Raw genomic sequence first — 16,101 nt, 5'->3', positions numbered from 1 at the left:
ATCTTTATACTATATTTCTCAACATGACATAAATCAGCATTTCCCTTTTATATCCCCTGTATTAAAACAGCAGCCCTTATGTTTGAAAGCTCTGAAAAATAATTTAAGACATCAGACTCAAGAAAACTTGATACATTTCTTATCTCATGGTGAGAGGACTACATCAGACCCTGTCTCATGTTGTGATTTCATTGATGCGACATTTGATTACATCTAAAAGAAAATTTGGGATGTTATAGCCAATATGAGGTGAATCATCAGAAAATAATTGAAAAGATTATGGTTATTTTCTTAGTTTCGAAGAACACATTAGAGAAAATACCTTTGTTAGCTCTTACCTTATTAATTTATACAGCACCACAGAATGTTCTTAGCTGGATAAGAAAATAAATACTTATGAAAATCCTAGCTATTAATCTCTCTCACACACAGTCTGCAGAAAAGGATAAGTCTACTCTAGCCCCCAGTCAGTGTCTGGAAGATAAGGGTAATAATTACAAATCCTCAGTTTTCATGATGGTGAAAAGAACATCTGTATCATTTAAGCACACACAGCTTTTTAAAATTTTATAATTTTTGATCTTACGAATATCCAATAAGATTGTTAAATTTTTTGACTACAACATCCTTGAAGAAAGTCAGCTATTTCTAATCTTCCTCCTCACTGAGTAGGTTGAACAGTTTACTTGCCTCATGAGAGACTTTCTGTCATGTTGACATTAGTATGATTTTTTCTACTTCTGTTTTTTTTTTTTGAGAAGGAATACATCTCCAAAATATCCATGGGGGATGGCTCTTTGAATTAAAAGTTGACTAAAATTTGTTCAAAAGCTTTGGAAAACTTTCTTATTAAACTTTCTTATTAATTTCTTATTAAACAAAGAGTTCAAGTGCTAGTTTCTGAAACCACGGTGCTGTTTGAGCTTGGTTGTTTGCTTGCAGACACAGTGATGGTGCTATCTAGTTGGGTACTGAAATATCTGCCAGCAAACAATCAAGCTTAAAGAGACCAAAAATCCAAAGGCTGCATCTGTACCTGATCATTGGAAAAATATTATTGTTTGTCCTTTGTGGAAAGGGAAAGGCAGCAAGAGTAATGCAAAAACTACAGGGAGATTAATTTGTTAAGGAAATTAGTAGAGCTCATACTACAAAAGTATAAGATATGCAAGAATAATATTTGGGAAGAGCATATGGCTTTATGGAAGCAGGATGTACAGACAACACATTTGAAAAATGTATGAAGGATTTTGAATATTTGTTAACTAAATTCACTAGGCTTGAATTATTGAATATTTTATGTAAATATGTTATTTATTTATCAAATTTTTATCTTACCTATTGTACCTAAGTGACTCTGGGTGATTTACAAACAATATCAGAATATTATATAAAAACTTGATGAAAATATGAAGTAGAAGGTCAGTTGCTGAATGCAATAAGATCAATCTACAAAAATTGAAATAAAGCATGGGTGATTGATGGAATATTTGGTTCAACACTATTCAGGGAACCAGAAGAGGTTGCATGATGCTCCTTGGTTATTTAATCTATTCATGGATAAATGTATGAAATGATTGTGATGATGTTAGGAGTGTTTTTTTTTGCGGGTGTGGAAGCATGGAGACTTCTTTATGCAGTAGACGCTCTATTGTTAATTGAGAATCTGAATGATTTTTAGCAAATGTTAGAAAAATTGTATGATGCAACAAATAATGATTAATTGCACCTAATATATCAATGGGAAAAATTAGTAATTTTTTTGAAAGATGGAAAAGTAGAAAAAGAAATTATGAGATGTGCAAATGCTACAATGTAGTCTAAGAAGTTTTATAGAAAAGAGCAAAAACTGTTCTTTCAGTCAAGCTAGTAAATTTGGCCATACACACTTTAGTTTTTTTTAATCTGCATAGGAAAAATAAATAAATGACTGTTCTATTTGTACGGTATACATTTTTCTAGTTCATTTGCTGTATAGTTTTCTCTTTGACAAATCAGATCCTCTTTTAAACCTTCACTGAAAGCTTCTATGTTACAGAGTTCTGCTTAGAACTATTTGGCTCAGGCTTCAAAAATCTCTCTTTTGCTAATATGTGTATAAAAGTTGATGTCAGACCAAGACTTCCTTTGAGGGTCTGCGCTCAGATTGGATGGTGATAGTCCAGCAACCTTGAAAGAGCTGCAGGAGAACCTACAGTCAAGGGGCTCTTATAACTGATATTCTTCCAGAAAAAGAAATCCTCAGCACAGAATGTCAGAGAGAAGACGATTACATAGAGGTGTTTTTTTTAAAAAACAAACATGAGCAGTGCATGCAACCATTTTGACCTCATGTACAATTTGGCATATTCCAAACAAGATAAGCTTTGCTAGCACGGGGGAATCAAGGTCTTCAAGGGGGAGAATGCAGTGTTGTGATCAAAAGTCACCTTCACTTTTGTACATCCTGAAACATCACAGCATGCACAAAAGATGTGGGGCTTTGTGGGGCTTCATTCACTTTCTTGCACATTTTGACACAACCTTCCCTAAATGTTGCTTTTGCTACTTTAGTAAGGCCTAGCTGTTCTAGTTGTCTAATAGTACAAGAAGAAGATGATGGTGGCTAAGGAAACAGAAGCTATGACTTTGATAGAGATAGTTTTCATGGCAATTTTAAGCCTCAATTTTTTTTTACTTTTGTGAATTCCTGAAACCCAGTGAGTTGAAAGCATTAGAGTAAGAAAGCATCATTTCTGTTGCCCTACCTATAACATTTTGTAATTTTTGAAACATTTTGTAAATGGAAATACTGTTTAAATAAATTGCAGCCAACTTGGTTATGAAGTGTAGAACATTTTAGCTCAATACCTCTGGAGAGGTGGTGATAGAATTACTTCAAGAAATGTTTCTCTTATATTATATATTCCCAATAAAAATGTGCATGCTTGTAGGCTCAAATATATAGCATTTTTTGAGCAGCAATTTGCTTCAATATATTCAATAGCTTTACCTGATAAATTCCCTTTCATCATCTCTTCACAAATATTTTTCCATAAAAGAACTGTACTTGCATTGGCAACTACATTTATATAAACTCATGATGTGTTATTGCTTTCTCAGATTTCTTTAAAAAATCAATTTTTAAAATGTCTTATTCAAATGCACACATGGTGAAGAATAAACATATTATGGACTGATGCTTCATTGAAACTTACAGAAATTCAAAATCTATAATTGCTACTATTCAATGAAAGTTAAAATAGTGAATAAAATATCCAGTGTCACTCTCTGATACACACTTGAGTTTCTGCTAACAGATTTGTTGAATCTCCACTCTCCATGGACACTTTTCTTAGTGAAAAAACTAACTTGGGAACAGGTTGAATCCCAAAATTTGGTTTGAGTCATTAATACAGTGCATGTTTTGTGAAGAAAAATGCTCAATGGAAAAGCCACAGGATTTGTGAGAATATTGGAACTATTAGAAAACAATATGTTTCTTTTGGACCAACTATCAGATGTACTCCATAATTAATCCATTAAGGGGAATTCTCTAAGGAAAGAAGTGAGTTGCATTTGATGAAAGAGATGCTTAAAGGACTTTAAAGAATTCCCAAGCATTTGTATATGTATGCAGGAGTATGTGGGAAACATTCAATAAGCAATGTATTAAAGAAAAATGTGGGTGGGAAGAGAGAATTGGCCTTTCATCCTATCAAACCACATAACATAAACTTTGCTTTGCCTTCAGGATTTTGCCTTTGCTTGTCTGTCTCCACTTATGATGTACATACTGAAACATAAAATATACTATAGCTTTTCCATACTATAGCTTTACCATGTTAGTTCCATAGGGTTATAATCTTCAGTGCATGCAACACTGAACTACCCAAGACTATCATTCCCCTTTGGTATAGTTGCTCAATTTTTAAATTGGTATTTCCCCCCCTAAAAACAGTTTAATCAAGTTTAATCACATGGTAACAGCAAATGAGAGGGATACCGACATCTTTCAATAGGATCACAAAATTCTGCTTAAAGGAAGTGCTTAGCATTTCATAAGATCACCAACTTGAGATTTCAACATTTTTAGTATGAGGTTAGTATGAGATTCCACTAAGAATAAATAAAATGACATTTGATGCAAATTCACATTATTTTTACATTTGGGTAGGTAGGCCTGAACCATCTGTGAGATATATCATGGTTGCCCCAATGTTAACATAATAAGTGGAGGAGATTGTTTTACGTTCACTGAAGTCATCTTCAGTGAACTCTCTCATTGATACAGGCATACCTGGATTTACATTTAGACTGCTTTCAAGTTATATTTATGCTCTGCAGTGATGTCTGTCAAGTACTCTTCAGAAGCACTCAAAATTATGCCATCTGAGAGATGGCCCCATAGCAGCTCTTCTGTCTTCAGGCAGTATTTTGTTTATACATGCTGAGAAAAAAGTATAGACAGGTCTTCACCAACAGGATAATGGTATAATATACATAGAATATAAAGGTGTCTGTTTATTGCTGAACTTGCATTTCAGTGTTTCTTATAAATACATTTGATATATTTGATGCTGCTTCTTCCCACCATAGCTTGACTTCTTTTTCAATATCAACTTTTAAAAGTCTGCCATACTGAACTCTTTCTCTCTGATAAATAGATGACATTCAATGGACTATTTTTCAGGACAGTCACAGAAATGTGACTAATGAACACTATGGTCCTTGCCATGAAATATAAACAGTGAATCAGAAAAGACAAAAAGCCTGAGGATTTTAACCAGGAGCAGGTTATGTAGATTGATTTCTGTGAACTACTGTAGCCAAATCTTCTGCTCTACACAGATCAGAATAAAATAATTATTTTATCTGATTAATGTCTGTGAATTTTCTGTAGAGCCTACCAGGTTCTGAATAAGACATTTAGATTCTGCACAGCCTAGACTAGAACAAGACCAGAACAGGATGTAAAGTCTGACAATATCAATACATTTCATGTACAACTAGAATATTGAGGTGAATCATCATACAGGGCATTATTCAAGCATAAATGTTTTAGTAACCCATAAAGCCTAGTTTATGGCTTTTGAAATCTGGACTGTGTTTAAATAAAACCTTCAGAAATTCAGTTCTTGCTTTGGTATTAATACCAGCTGAGCAGCATAAAAAACATAAAAACACAGGCTGGATCAGATTAAAGCCCGTCAGTCTAATGCTTTGTGTCACACAGTGGCCATCACTTGCATCCTGGAAACTTACATGCAAAACACAATGGAGATAAATTCCATTTCCTAGGGAGCCACAATAGGCTAATTACATGTGTGAGAAGTAATACTATTTAAAATGCATCCATATGAATGCAGAATGAATAATGCAGCCTGAGAAAGTAAAATATGAATTTTCAGATAGGGATCATATTTAACAACAGACCACTTACGTATATTCTGAAAGATATCATGGTCAGATTACGAAATATCATATATAGCTGCTGCTGTTAACTATAATAAACAAATGCATTTTAGGATATAAAGTAAATTTATACGGCCATATGCAGCAGTTAATTTTGTATACAAACCTGAAACCATTTATACTTATCCCCCTTTTTAGAGAAACACTCTAAGAATTGGTGCCTACAGAGTGCTCAGTGATATTTTTATAAATAATGATGAAGCAGAATACTGGTTCTTTTGTTTCTGGGATATCATCTTCCAATTTATTTTTATTTAACAAAAATAATAAAAATTAATAGATTAATTTCTGGTTCTGGATACGAAAATGAACCTAGGCTAGAGATCTAATTTCTTAAGAGGATAAACTCATCAGGAGCATTGTATCTCTCTTACAGCAAAGCACAGATCATATAACTGGCACCTTCTCTTTTTAAACCCTGAAGAAAGGCCAGTCTGCTCATCTGGCTAATTATGGATAGCCCTCAGATATTGTTGGTTTTAACTATATTATTCCTACTTTTGCTTTTAATTTTATTAAACCAAATTTTACATTTTTTGCTCTTAATTTCTAAAATCTTTTGGAATCAAAACAGATTATAAATACTGTAAAACAAATACTAAATACAAGGAAGGAAGGAAGGAAGGAAGGAAGGAAGGAAGGAAGGAAGGAAGGAAGGAAGGAAGGAAGGAAGGAAGGAAGGAAGGAAGGAAGGAAGGAAGGAAGGAAGGAAGGAAGGAAGGAAGGAAAGATTTCACAGAGGTCAGAAATTATTCAATTATTCAAATAGCTCTTGAATGATAACCTACTTAAGACCACCTACCTAAGATTTAATCAAGGTTTAATTCCCTTCTATTGTGTCATTAATGACTGAAATATAATGACTTAGCTAGACTGCCAAATCCAAGAAGTTCAAGACAGCATATATAACTTCTCCTTTTATCTTCTTGTTGATTCTGCAAGATTGGTTTGGCTTCAGGAGAATGCCTGATCAAGGATCACTCATGGCTGAATGGAGATTTGACTCTCTAACCCTTTAAGATGAATGAAACTTCTTTAAAAAGAAGCACATGAATTAAATAGAGTGTAATGGTATGGATTGTACTACTAAATTGAACAGCATTTTATTTCGCAGAACTGCCAAAATTAAAAGAAAAAAACCCTTGGTCAAATATTACAGGTATTTGGTAGTAAAAACAGATGCTTCATGATTCACAAATGAGTCAAGCAGAAGGTCATTTGTACAGTAGCTTTTTTAAAAAATAATGGTTTCATCTGAACTATACTACTCCAATTGAGAACATATTAGGAATAACAAGACCAGACACTTGCTGTTGAATTACCAAAATTCACCTATTTATTTAATTTTATTATAACATATTTGTATTGACTGGTGTCTGAGATGTTATGGGCAGAGGTCAATTTAAAGTCAGTGAATTAGCCTTCATTTTTTTTATTTTCAGTGGTGCTGTAACTGAACTATTTGTGGAAACACAAACAAGTGGTGGTTTTATGTTAGGATGCATTGAAGAGTCTATAGAATTGGTTGGAGGGTTTTGAGTATTTGAAAAAGTGAACTCTGCCCACTTCCCAGTTAAGAGTGGACAATGTTGGAACCTCAAGTGAGGAGTTTACCATTGATATTTAAGGATAGTTGATAGTTTTTTTCTGTTGCAGTGGATTTGGAGCAGCCTGGAGTTAATGGCTGCCATGAAAACTATAGCCCTGACCCAATTAATTGAGGGCCCAAAGCATGTGACATGGTTATTTGGTTCTTTACTTGGGGGCAAATTAATGTTAATCTGATGGAGTTTCTAGTCACCATTGGAATGATGAGGTTACCAGGGCACTTGACCAGACTGCATTGCAACACACTGTATCCTCTCATAGATCTGCTGCAGCTACTTGGTTTACTGAGAAGCTCAAGGAGACACAGCAGTCAAGGAGTGTCATGGAAGAAGACTTAAATCTCACAGGGCAACTAGTTCAAGTCTATTCAGTGGTGAGTCAAGTGACGAAAAGGATGCAATTTGCTACTCTGATTTCATTCTCTGGGTGCTGCTCTGTGGCTCTTTAGGGCAAGTGGTTCTTTTTAGGAAAAGATGAATTCTAAGAATTTCTGAAGGGCAGCTGTGAAGAATTCTCTCAGCATTTGGCAGTATGTTTGCTCAGCTGACCTGACCAGTGCCAATAAAGATGAGCGTGCCTTACCAAGTGATCTGTGAGTCCTGTGGAAGTAGACAGGACTCTTTGTAGTGTAACCTCTGCTACTTCCTGCTTGGATCTCTGCCACAAATGCCTGGGTAAAGCCTCCTGTGTGGTAGTAGGAAGCTGGATTTGAGCAGTAGTCAATGCTTCTTTGTAAAAAGGATGTCTATGGAGATTCTCATCATTCAGGTCATGGTTGTCCCAAAGGTGCTTTTTCCAAAAAAGGCAACTGGACTTTCTTGGTTTTTTTCTTTGAAAACATTTCACTTCTCATCCAAGAAACTTCATGGATAAGAAGTAAAATGTCTTCAAAGAAAAAACCAAGATAGTTCAGTTGCCTTTTGGAAAAAGCACCTTTGGGATTGTAAAATGGACATTTGTTTTCTCAGAAAGAGTTTCTGGTGTATTCATGGCACCAGAAGAAGCTCTGGCTCAGTCTGGTTTGAATAATTTTAGGCCTATCTCTAAGTAAGAAAATATTGTAGAGGGGATGGTTCTGCAACTCCAGAAACCCCAGAGGAATTGAATTATTTGGACCTTTGGCAGTCAGATTTCAAACTTAGGTATTGTACTTAAATTGTATTTGTGGATAATCTTTGGAGAGGATCTTCTTGGTCCTATTTGATCTCTCAGTGTCTTTTGATCATATATCCTTCTGGACAGTGGTGCGATTCAACTGGTGTAATGACTGGTTTGGTGAGCATGTGCTTCACGTGCTTTGTTTGCTTTGTGCGCATTATGAGGGTGCTCTACATTTTAAAAAAGCCCATTTTCAACTTACCTTACTTACCTTCTACTGCAGCCCCTGGGACTAAAACAGCTGAGGCACGCAAACCACTCTACCACGCGAATCAGCTGTGCTAAACAATCAGGAAATAAAGCACAGGAAAGAGCAGGGGTGGGTGGGTGCAGCCAAATGCTCACCAGAACTAACAGTTCGCCTGAACTGGTCTGAACCGGTAGAATCCTACCTCTGCTTCTGGACCATCTCCAAAAGATGGTAGGGAAAGGGAAACTGTTCTGCAGTAGTTTTTCCTAAAGAGTTGTTCAAGTCAGAGCAGTGGGAGAAATTTGCCAAGAAATATCTATGCTGGGGAGACCAGGGTTAAGCATTAATATACTGATAAGTTACAAATTTTAGCCCTGAAACAAATAGGCAATGTACTAGAAATGCCTGGAGGCTGTTAACTGAATGGGGAGGCACATATTGCTCTGAGTTGTTGGATTTATAATTCCAGAGAATCTTTGACCCTGAATGGAATTGTGTTCCTGTTTTCAGAAGTGATTGTAGTCTGGGCATGCCTGTAGACTCATAGCTTCTTAATGAACAGGAGGCAGCTGTGATTAGGAGAACTTGTGCATCAATTACATCTTGCACACCAGTGCTGGACATTCTTAGATCAGGAAGTCCTCCTCGCAGGCATTCATCTTTAATTACCTTCTGTTTTGATTATTGAAATGCACCTTTTGTTGGGCTACCCTTGACGAACATTCATTCAGAAGCTATACTGTAACTAATACAGACTACAGAGGCCTGAATAGTGATAGCTATATCTCAATACAGATAGGTGGTCCTGCTGCTTCGGGATCTATGGATGTCATTCAAGGTCCTGGTTGTCATAGTCATTGGGACTTATGCAGAATATAAATTTAAATAATAATAATAAGACAAAAATGCCAAATCCATCTGAACATCTGACTGATTGTGCAATAAAAAATAACAATAACAATAAGGTTGCCCTACATAGTTTTGGATGTGCTTATCCAAGTGACTACTTTATCCTCTATTCATCTGCTTGGTCATCTGTCTGACCAGATTGAATAGGACCAGCTCCCTCCTTATGATGCTGCCTCCTAGATTTTTTGATTGCTTCCTCCTTCCTGTGGACATTCAGTCACCTGCATTCCTTCTACGTCTTATGAGAGCTATCAAAACTTATCTGTTCTGTCTAGCATATGGATGTAGCTTATTATGACTGAAGGTGGAGTTTGTGAGTACATTTTCTGGTTTTTCATTTTGAGTTTGATATTTTAATATATACAGTACTTAGAGTTATTTTTTCCTCTTTCTTTGAGAATACAATTTTATTTTATAATGAAATTGATAGCCACTTAGAGCTTTTGGGATTGACCAGCATACAAATGAAGCAAATAAAGTAAAATAAATAAACACTTTCTTAATGGGACTGGAAATAATGAGGAAATTATTCCATCTCTCCACAGGTCTTGTAATTTTCTGTGCGTGTGACAGATAGTTATACCTCAACTCATTGAGACCCCAACGGCCCTGAGGAGCACATTGTAGAATTCCCTAGCACCTTAAAGGTACCCCAGAGAGTTCATGAATCTTCTCAACAGAATTATTTTTCCTTCACACAGAGCCATTGTGATTGCAAAGCCTGCCTAAGAGATTTAAACATCTTCTCAACATCAATTTTCATACAGCCATCATAATTGGGGGGTGGGGGGAACCTGATACAACCTTAGGAAATAAATAAAATATTTTTTCCCCCCCAAAATAAATAAAATTAAATTAATATTTTTTTTTAAAAAAAAAATACATCAAACCCTCCCCCCCCCCCCCCCCCACAAAAAAACATTCCTCTTTAAAAAAAAAAATTAAAAAAAATTTTTTTTTTTAAAAAAACTACCCAAAACCCCCCCTCCCCCCCCCCCCCCCCCCCCCCCCCCCAACCACCACCCCCCCCCAACCACCAACCCCACCCCCCACAACCAACACCCCCCCCCCCCCCCCCCAACCCCCCAAAACCCACCAACCACACACTCCCACCCCCACCCCCTCCCCCCCCCCCCCCCCCCCCTCCAAACAAAAAATCCAAACAAAATCTTAAACAACTCCCCCCCCCCCCCCACCCCCCCCCCCCCCCACCCCAACAAACCCCCAAAACCCCACCCCCCACCACCCCCACCAAAAAAACCCCCAAACACACAAAAAACACCAATCCCCATCCCCCCTCCCTCTCCTCAACCCCAAACCCCCCCCCCCCTCCCCCCCCCCCCCCCCCCCTCCCCTCCCTCTCCCCCCCCAACACACACCACACCAACACCCCACACCCCTCCTCATATACCCCCCCCATCTGAAAATTAAGCAAAAGTTAAAAAAGGAGCCAGTTAAACCTACATTGTAAACTTTTGATAGAAGAGTGATATTTTGATAAAAAGTAAAACAATGTTTTGGGTAGATTGAAATAGATCCTTTCAGCTCTGTCTTTCCGATATCTGAAAAAAAGTTAGAAGTATTGTGCCCCTGTTTTAAGTTGACTGTAAATTCTTTCCTAATCAGAACCTACTGAAAACGGATAGAAAGAATATTATTTTTTTAGATTCTCCCTTTAAGAAAAAACTACTTACAACTGCAGTTCACATTATTTCTTTTGCTCCAATCTACTATACAGATACCATTGCCATTACGATGTCCAAATAATTACTGTCTCATCACCAGTGATAAATAATATGAATTTATATTGTGCTGAACTTCTACTAAAGATCAGCCCAAATATGTAACTAATAAAGATAATGTGTAACCCTCCAGCTTTTTCAGAGTGCAGTTCTCACTATCTCTCACTACTAACCATATTGATTGGACTAGCGAGAGAATAGAAATTATAGAAATTAAAATCAGAAGTTAGGAATAATAGGAAGCTTCCCCCGCATTGTATACCTGTCCTATAAAGCCTCTTTATAGATTTATACTCAGTGAGATACTCTTGATTGACTCCTGGCAGCAAGGCTTATATTCTAGTTATTCCCCAGACCTATTTTAAAACTTTTTTTTTTCACTGTTGGGCACAGACTTTATCAGGCTGAACATAATTCCAGTATCAATCTATGGCACAGATTTGTTTTGACTTACAAATTAATTTTGAAAGTGAATTAACTCTAAATTCAATCATTCATTTTTAATCATTTCAGTAGGACAGATTTGTTTTAGACAAAAAGTGATCACCATCACTTGTTTTAAAATAAAAGCAACTTGTTTAATTATGTTTTCTCAATCCATGTGCAACAGAATGCTCTGATGAGACTGAGCATTTTTCTGCATGTATAAAGACACATGGTATCATATTTCAAATAGTATTGATTAGATTGTGGAAATGGCTCGGACAACTTTTTCCTTTTCCCACAATAACTTTCCAAGAAGACAGAGCATTTTGCTGTCTGAACATGTTAGACATTCAGATGAAGTAATATGAACATATTTCTGCTACTTTAATTTTTTACTTGTGCATGTTTTTCCTGGCTCAGAATCAGTGACCCAGTTCTTGTCAGTGCTTAGATCTTGTATTCCTTCCAAAGTATTTTGTTAATCTTTGTGTGTTTGAGTCTGTGTGCACACATATTTTCCCTCTCCCCCTTTACCTCTTGCATTATATCTTAGAGAGTAGCAAGCCTTAGCTGATGTTATTTATTAACAAAGTAATGAACTATTGGAAAGGACAATGAATGTATGGGTCTTGGAAACAAGTCTGATCTTATCATTGCTCAATGACCATTTTTAAATTTGTGCCCTCATATGGTCATTCTGTTGTCTGAGTTAAGATGTAGAAAGCAATTTCCTACATATTTTATATCTGTCAGAAATGAACTGAATTTAATTCAGAAATGTGTAATATATGGCAAATGTTTTGTTCCAGGCAGATAGTTCGAAAGAATATAGGAAAAAATCCATAATCATACAGCCAGGATGTTTTTCAGAATGTCTACTTAATAGTCAATAGGTTAAAAACAGGACAGTTAAGATAGTCAGTAGTTGATTAGAATAACATAATTGCAAATCACACAGAAAAATAAATGGCAACCCAGGAAGATACAGACTCATAAGTTGATCAAGGTGTTATCCTGAACAGGGATAAAATAGATAAAATAGATTTTGAAATTAATTCAAAGTCTAGGAAATCAGTCAAAGGGTATCTAGGAAATTTCATAGATCATTATAGAGAGAACCATTAAAAACTGATGGATTCTTACACTCTCTGTGTAATCTTTATGCATAGCCTGCCTGAACATCTTCTGCATAGAGATTAATACCAGAAATGTCAGATCTAGAACTATTTATATAATCTCTTCTTGAAGTATAAATATAATATTGAGATGCTTTTCTTTCCCACAGATCTGCGACTTCTTTGAAGTGTGTGCCTTAAATTTGATAATGGCTTGCCCATTCAAAGCTTGTTTTTCTCCTGGAAAGATTTTACTCAAGAGCTTTGGAGGGCCCACCTATCCCAAGGTAGATTTGGTGATCCACTACCAGTTTTTCCTAATTATTGAGTTAAAGCTTTCTTTATTTATCTTCCAGTTAGCTGAAATAATGCTGGTATAAAATTTGCTGTCCACAGTGCCAGTCCCCTATCCTGCCTACTTTGTCTGTTCCAAGTCACTTCTTATTTTCTTTTCTTTTGCTGCCATTACCTTTCAGCAAATGATCAGGCTCAAGCAAAACATTCACCAATCATGCAGCAGCAAAGGGTTGGGCTAATTTCAGGACTTGTTGGGTAATCTTACTTCAATAGAGGATATAGATGGAGTAAGGATGCAGGTGACTGACAAATAAAGGGGAAGTGGTGTAATAAACCAATACATCCTTTTTTCTTTCTAAATGAAGCAATGAAATATAATGTCCTGTCTTCTACTTTGCTGTTCATATTATTTCTATATTAGCACAGCTACTGAGACTTAATCGTGTTAATGATAAGAAATGTAATCCAGGTTGATGAAGGCTTGCTTCTGGATAATGTATGATTCCCAGCAATAATGTATGAAATATACTATAAGTTTCCCTGAGCAAAAGTATAATATTCAGTATGTATTTCCTTTAACTGTAGAAAAGCAATAGTTGGTTAAAAATAAGTAAGGAAATATGATGATATCTGATTAATAATGTCTCAGCAGCAAAAACATTTTATACAGTCTCATTGTATAAAAGTGCAGCATGCAACAAAGAAATTATGGTAGCCTTGAATTAAATAATTTTGGTGCTAGATATGAATTAGTTAAAGACAGGCAAACTTCCTCTTCTCCTGGAATGAAGGAATACAAAAACTTGCTGTGGTTTCTTACAGTAAATATAAACTGTAAGTGTGTTTATAGTTCTCCTATAGTATGATAATAAGAGGGATATGCTGACAATTAACATGAAGACCAGAAAGTTAAAGTTCTTTGTTTTTCAGAAGCAAAGCATTCCAAGACTAGTAGGTACATGTTATCCACTCAGTAGTGGAACATGCTTGGACCAATCACAGATAAAGAATAATGTGGATGAGGAAATACCCCCATCTGTCTTTCATATTTTTCAATTATTCTGTTCAAGTACATGCATGAACTTTTGAAAGGAACCTATAAAAAGAATTTACGAATGGTTATGATTATACATCAGTGTCAGGTTCCAGCACAAATCACTGCATGATGGGCAGCAAATTCTGTCATTCTTTTACAATTAATTGACACTAATGAAGATTATATAGTTTAATGCATTCTACTGTCTGGGTGGTCTAGTCAAAAGCATGGCCACACACTGCAAGCTGTACCATCCAAACCATAATATGCCACAAACCAAGAGAAAATCATGACACTAAAAAAATAAACAAGTCAAGTAGCTTCAGATGGGTCAATAGCAAGTCAAGTGACATAACTACAATGTACCTCTCACATCAGACCATATCCATGTCAAGAGAAACTCTGCTCTGGAACATGTTTTGATTATCAACCTGCTATCTTAATTACTCATGAGAATAATATTAAAGTCTCAATAGTAGATAGCAGCCAGGTTTAGATTTATTTATGTATAAAAAATAATTGGGAAGAAATTAATGCAGAGGCATGCTTGAGAACAAATAGGCAGACTTATTTATATATAGCCAGCAATACATCTTAATACTCACTATAGTAGGGCTGTCAAACTCCCGGCCTGTGGGCCAGATGTGTCATGTGCTGGCCACATCCATGCCTGGTTTAGTGAAGGGGAAAAAAGTCCCGGTACATCACGTGATGCCACTGTGACAACATGAGTTTGACATCCCTGCTCTATATGATACATTTTTTTGTTTTTGATACTTCTATGCTTATTCTTCCTCAGTGCTGGAAAACAAATTTATATTGCATTGGAAAATCAACAAAGATCCAATTATATTTGTATGGTTCATTTTTACTGTACCATTAGTACCCCATGCAGAGAGAGAGGAAAATAAATTTTAAGTGCAGGAATAAACCTTTAAGGATTTGTATAGCTTCACTTCCTCTGCTAGTGCTGGTGGAGGCTGATGATTGCTTAACTATTCTGAGAATTCTATTCTATTCATAGTCTATTTAAGTCTTGGAACAGAATTGCTTTGGAATAAAATTTAATCATTATATGTTACCATTCCCAAGCATAATCTTGGGAAAGTTATAGAGTTGTCATGAGAAAGGTAGAAAATGGCTGAATCCGAGAAAATGTTGGAAGGAACAGTTTCTCTCTCTCTCCCTCTCTCCCTCCCTCCCTCTCTCTCTCCTTCCACCCTCTTCCCCCTTCTCTCCCCCCTCCCCTCTCTCTATGTACTGTATGTGTGCATGCCTTTGAGTCAGATTTTAACTCCGAGGGAGGGACTGCCTGGACTTGTCCCTGCAGTTTCTTGGCAAGGTTTTTTTAAATAAGTGATTTACCTTTACCTGCTTCCCAGGGCTGAAGAAGAATGATTGGGTGAAGGTCATCAAACTAACTTTGTGTTGAAGGTGGCTCTAGACCTTATAGTCTTCCAGTTTCTATCCTAGTGCCTTAACCACTACACCAAACTGGTGTATCATCAAACAGTTTACTTGAGAAGAAGTGATTCCTGATTTACTTTTCTTAAGAAAAATAAGTTCTTTAGATAAAAACAGAAAAGGGCTAGGCAGCACAAGTAAATAATAGGAAACAACTTTAAAGCCAGCCATCAGCACATACCCCATCTCAATCAACATCTAAAAAGCCACATACAACAGGCAAAATAAATAGCACACACAGAACAGCTCACACTCTGCTTGAGAGAATTTCCCTGAAAATGGGCTCCAGCATGAGTCTGAAAGCTCAGAATGCAAAACCTCTGGTCCCAGTGACTGACCCAGATTGGATCCAGAAACAGAAAAGATTTGCAGAACCTGTGAATAAATAGAAACTGAGATCATTGCCTGGTTGTATTGATATCTGTGTGACCACATAAGAAAGAATGGTTTAATACCCCACCAATTTTTTGAGCAGCATTACTTCTAAAATACTGAAAAGATCTGAACATCATTTATATATATAAAAAAATTATATATATAATTTCAATTTTTTCATGCATTGTATAATCAATAAATAATAAATCAATTGCATATATCACTTCCCTCTTCATGGTTTTTCTTATGAAAACATATGCTTCCTTCTCAGTTCTTTGGAACAGAACGTGTCAGGTGTAATCATCATTGCTCTGGGAAGGCAGCTTT

At 36.2% G+C, this 16,101-nt stretch overlaps 1 long non-coding RNA gene across 1 annotated transcript in view; it reads right to left on the bottom strand.

Annotated features, from left to right (window-relative positions):
• Positions 1-15,777, bottom strand: part of LOC148130198 (uncharacterized) — a 32,446-nt gene extending 16,669 nt beyond the window's left edge. Inside the window, exon 1 of the long non-coding RNA XR_015750077.1 lies at positions 15,651-15,777. This is a non-coding gene — a long non-coding RNA (uncharacterized LOC148130198). The remainder of the gene's footprint in view (positions 1-15,650) is intronic.
• Between the last annotated feature and the right edge of the window lie 324 nt (positions 15,778-16,101).

The sequence above is a fragment of the Notechis scutatus genome, chromosome 6 (genome assembly GCF_049901735.1).
Source record: "Notechis scutatus isolate UNSWTSFEM ecotype Mainland chromosome 6, rNotScu1.2, whole genome shotgun sequence".
In the NCBI taxonomy this organism is placed as follows: domain Eukaryota; kingdom Metazoa; phylum Chordata; class Lepidosauria; order Squamata; family Elapidae; genus Notechis; species Notechis scutatus.
Note: the sequence above shows the minus strand (reverse complement) of the source record. Positions and strands in the feature narration are given on the sequence as shown.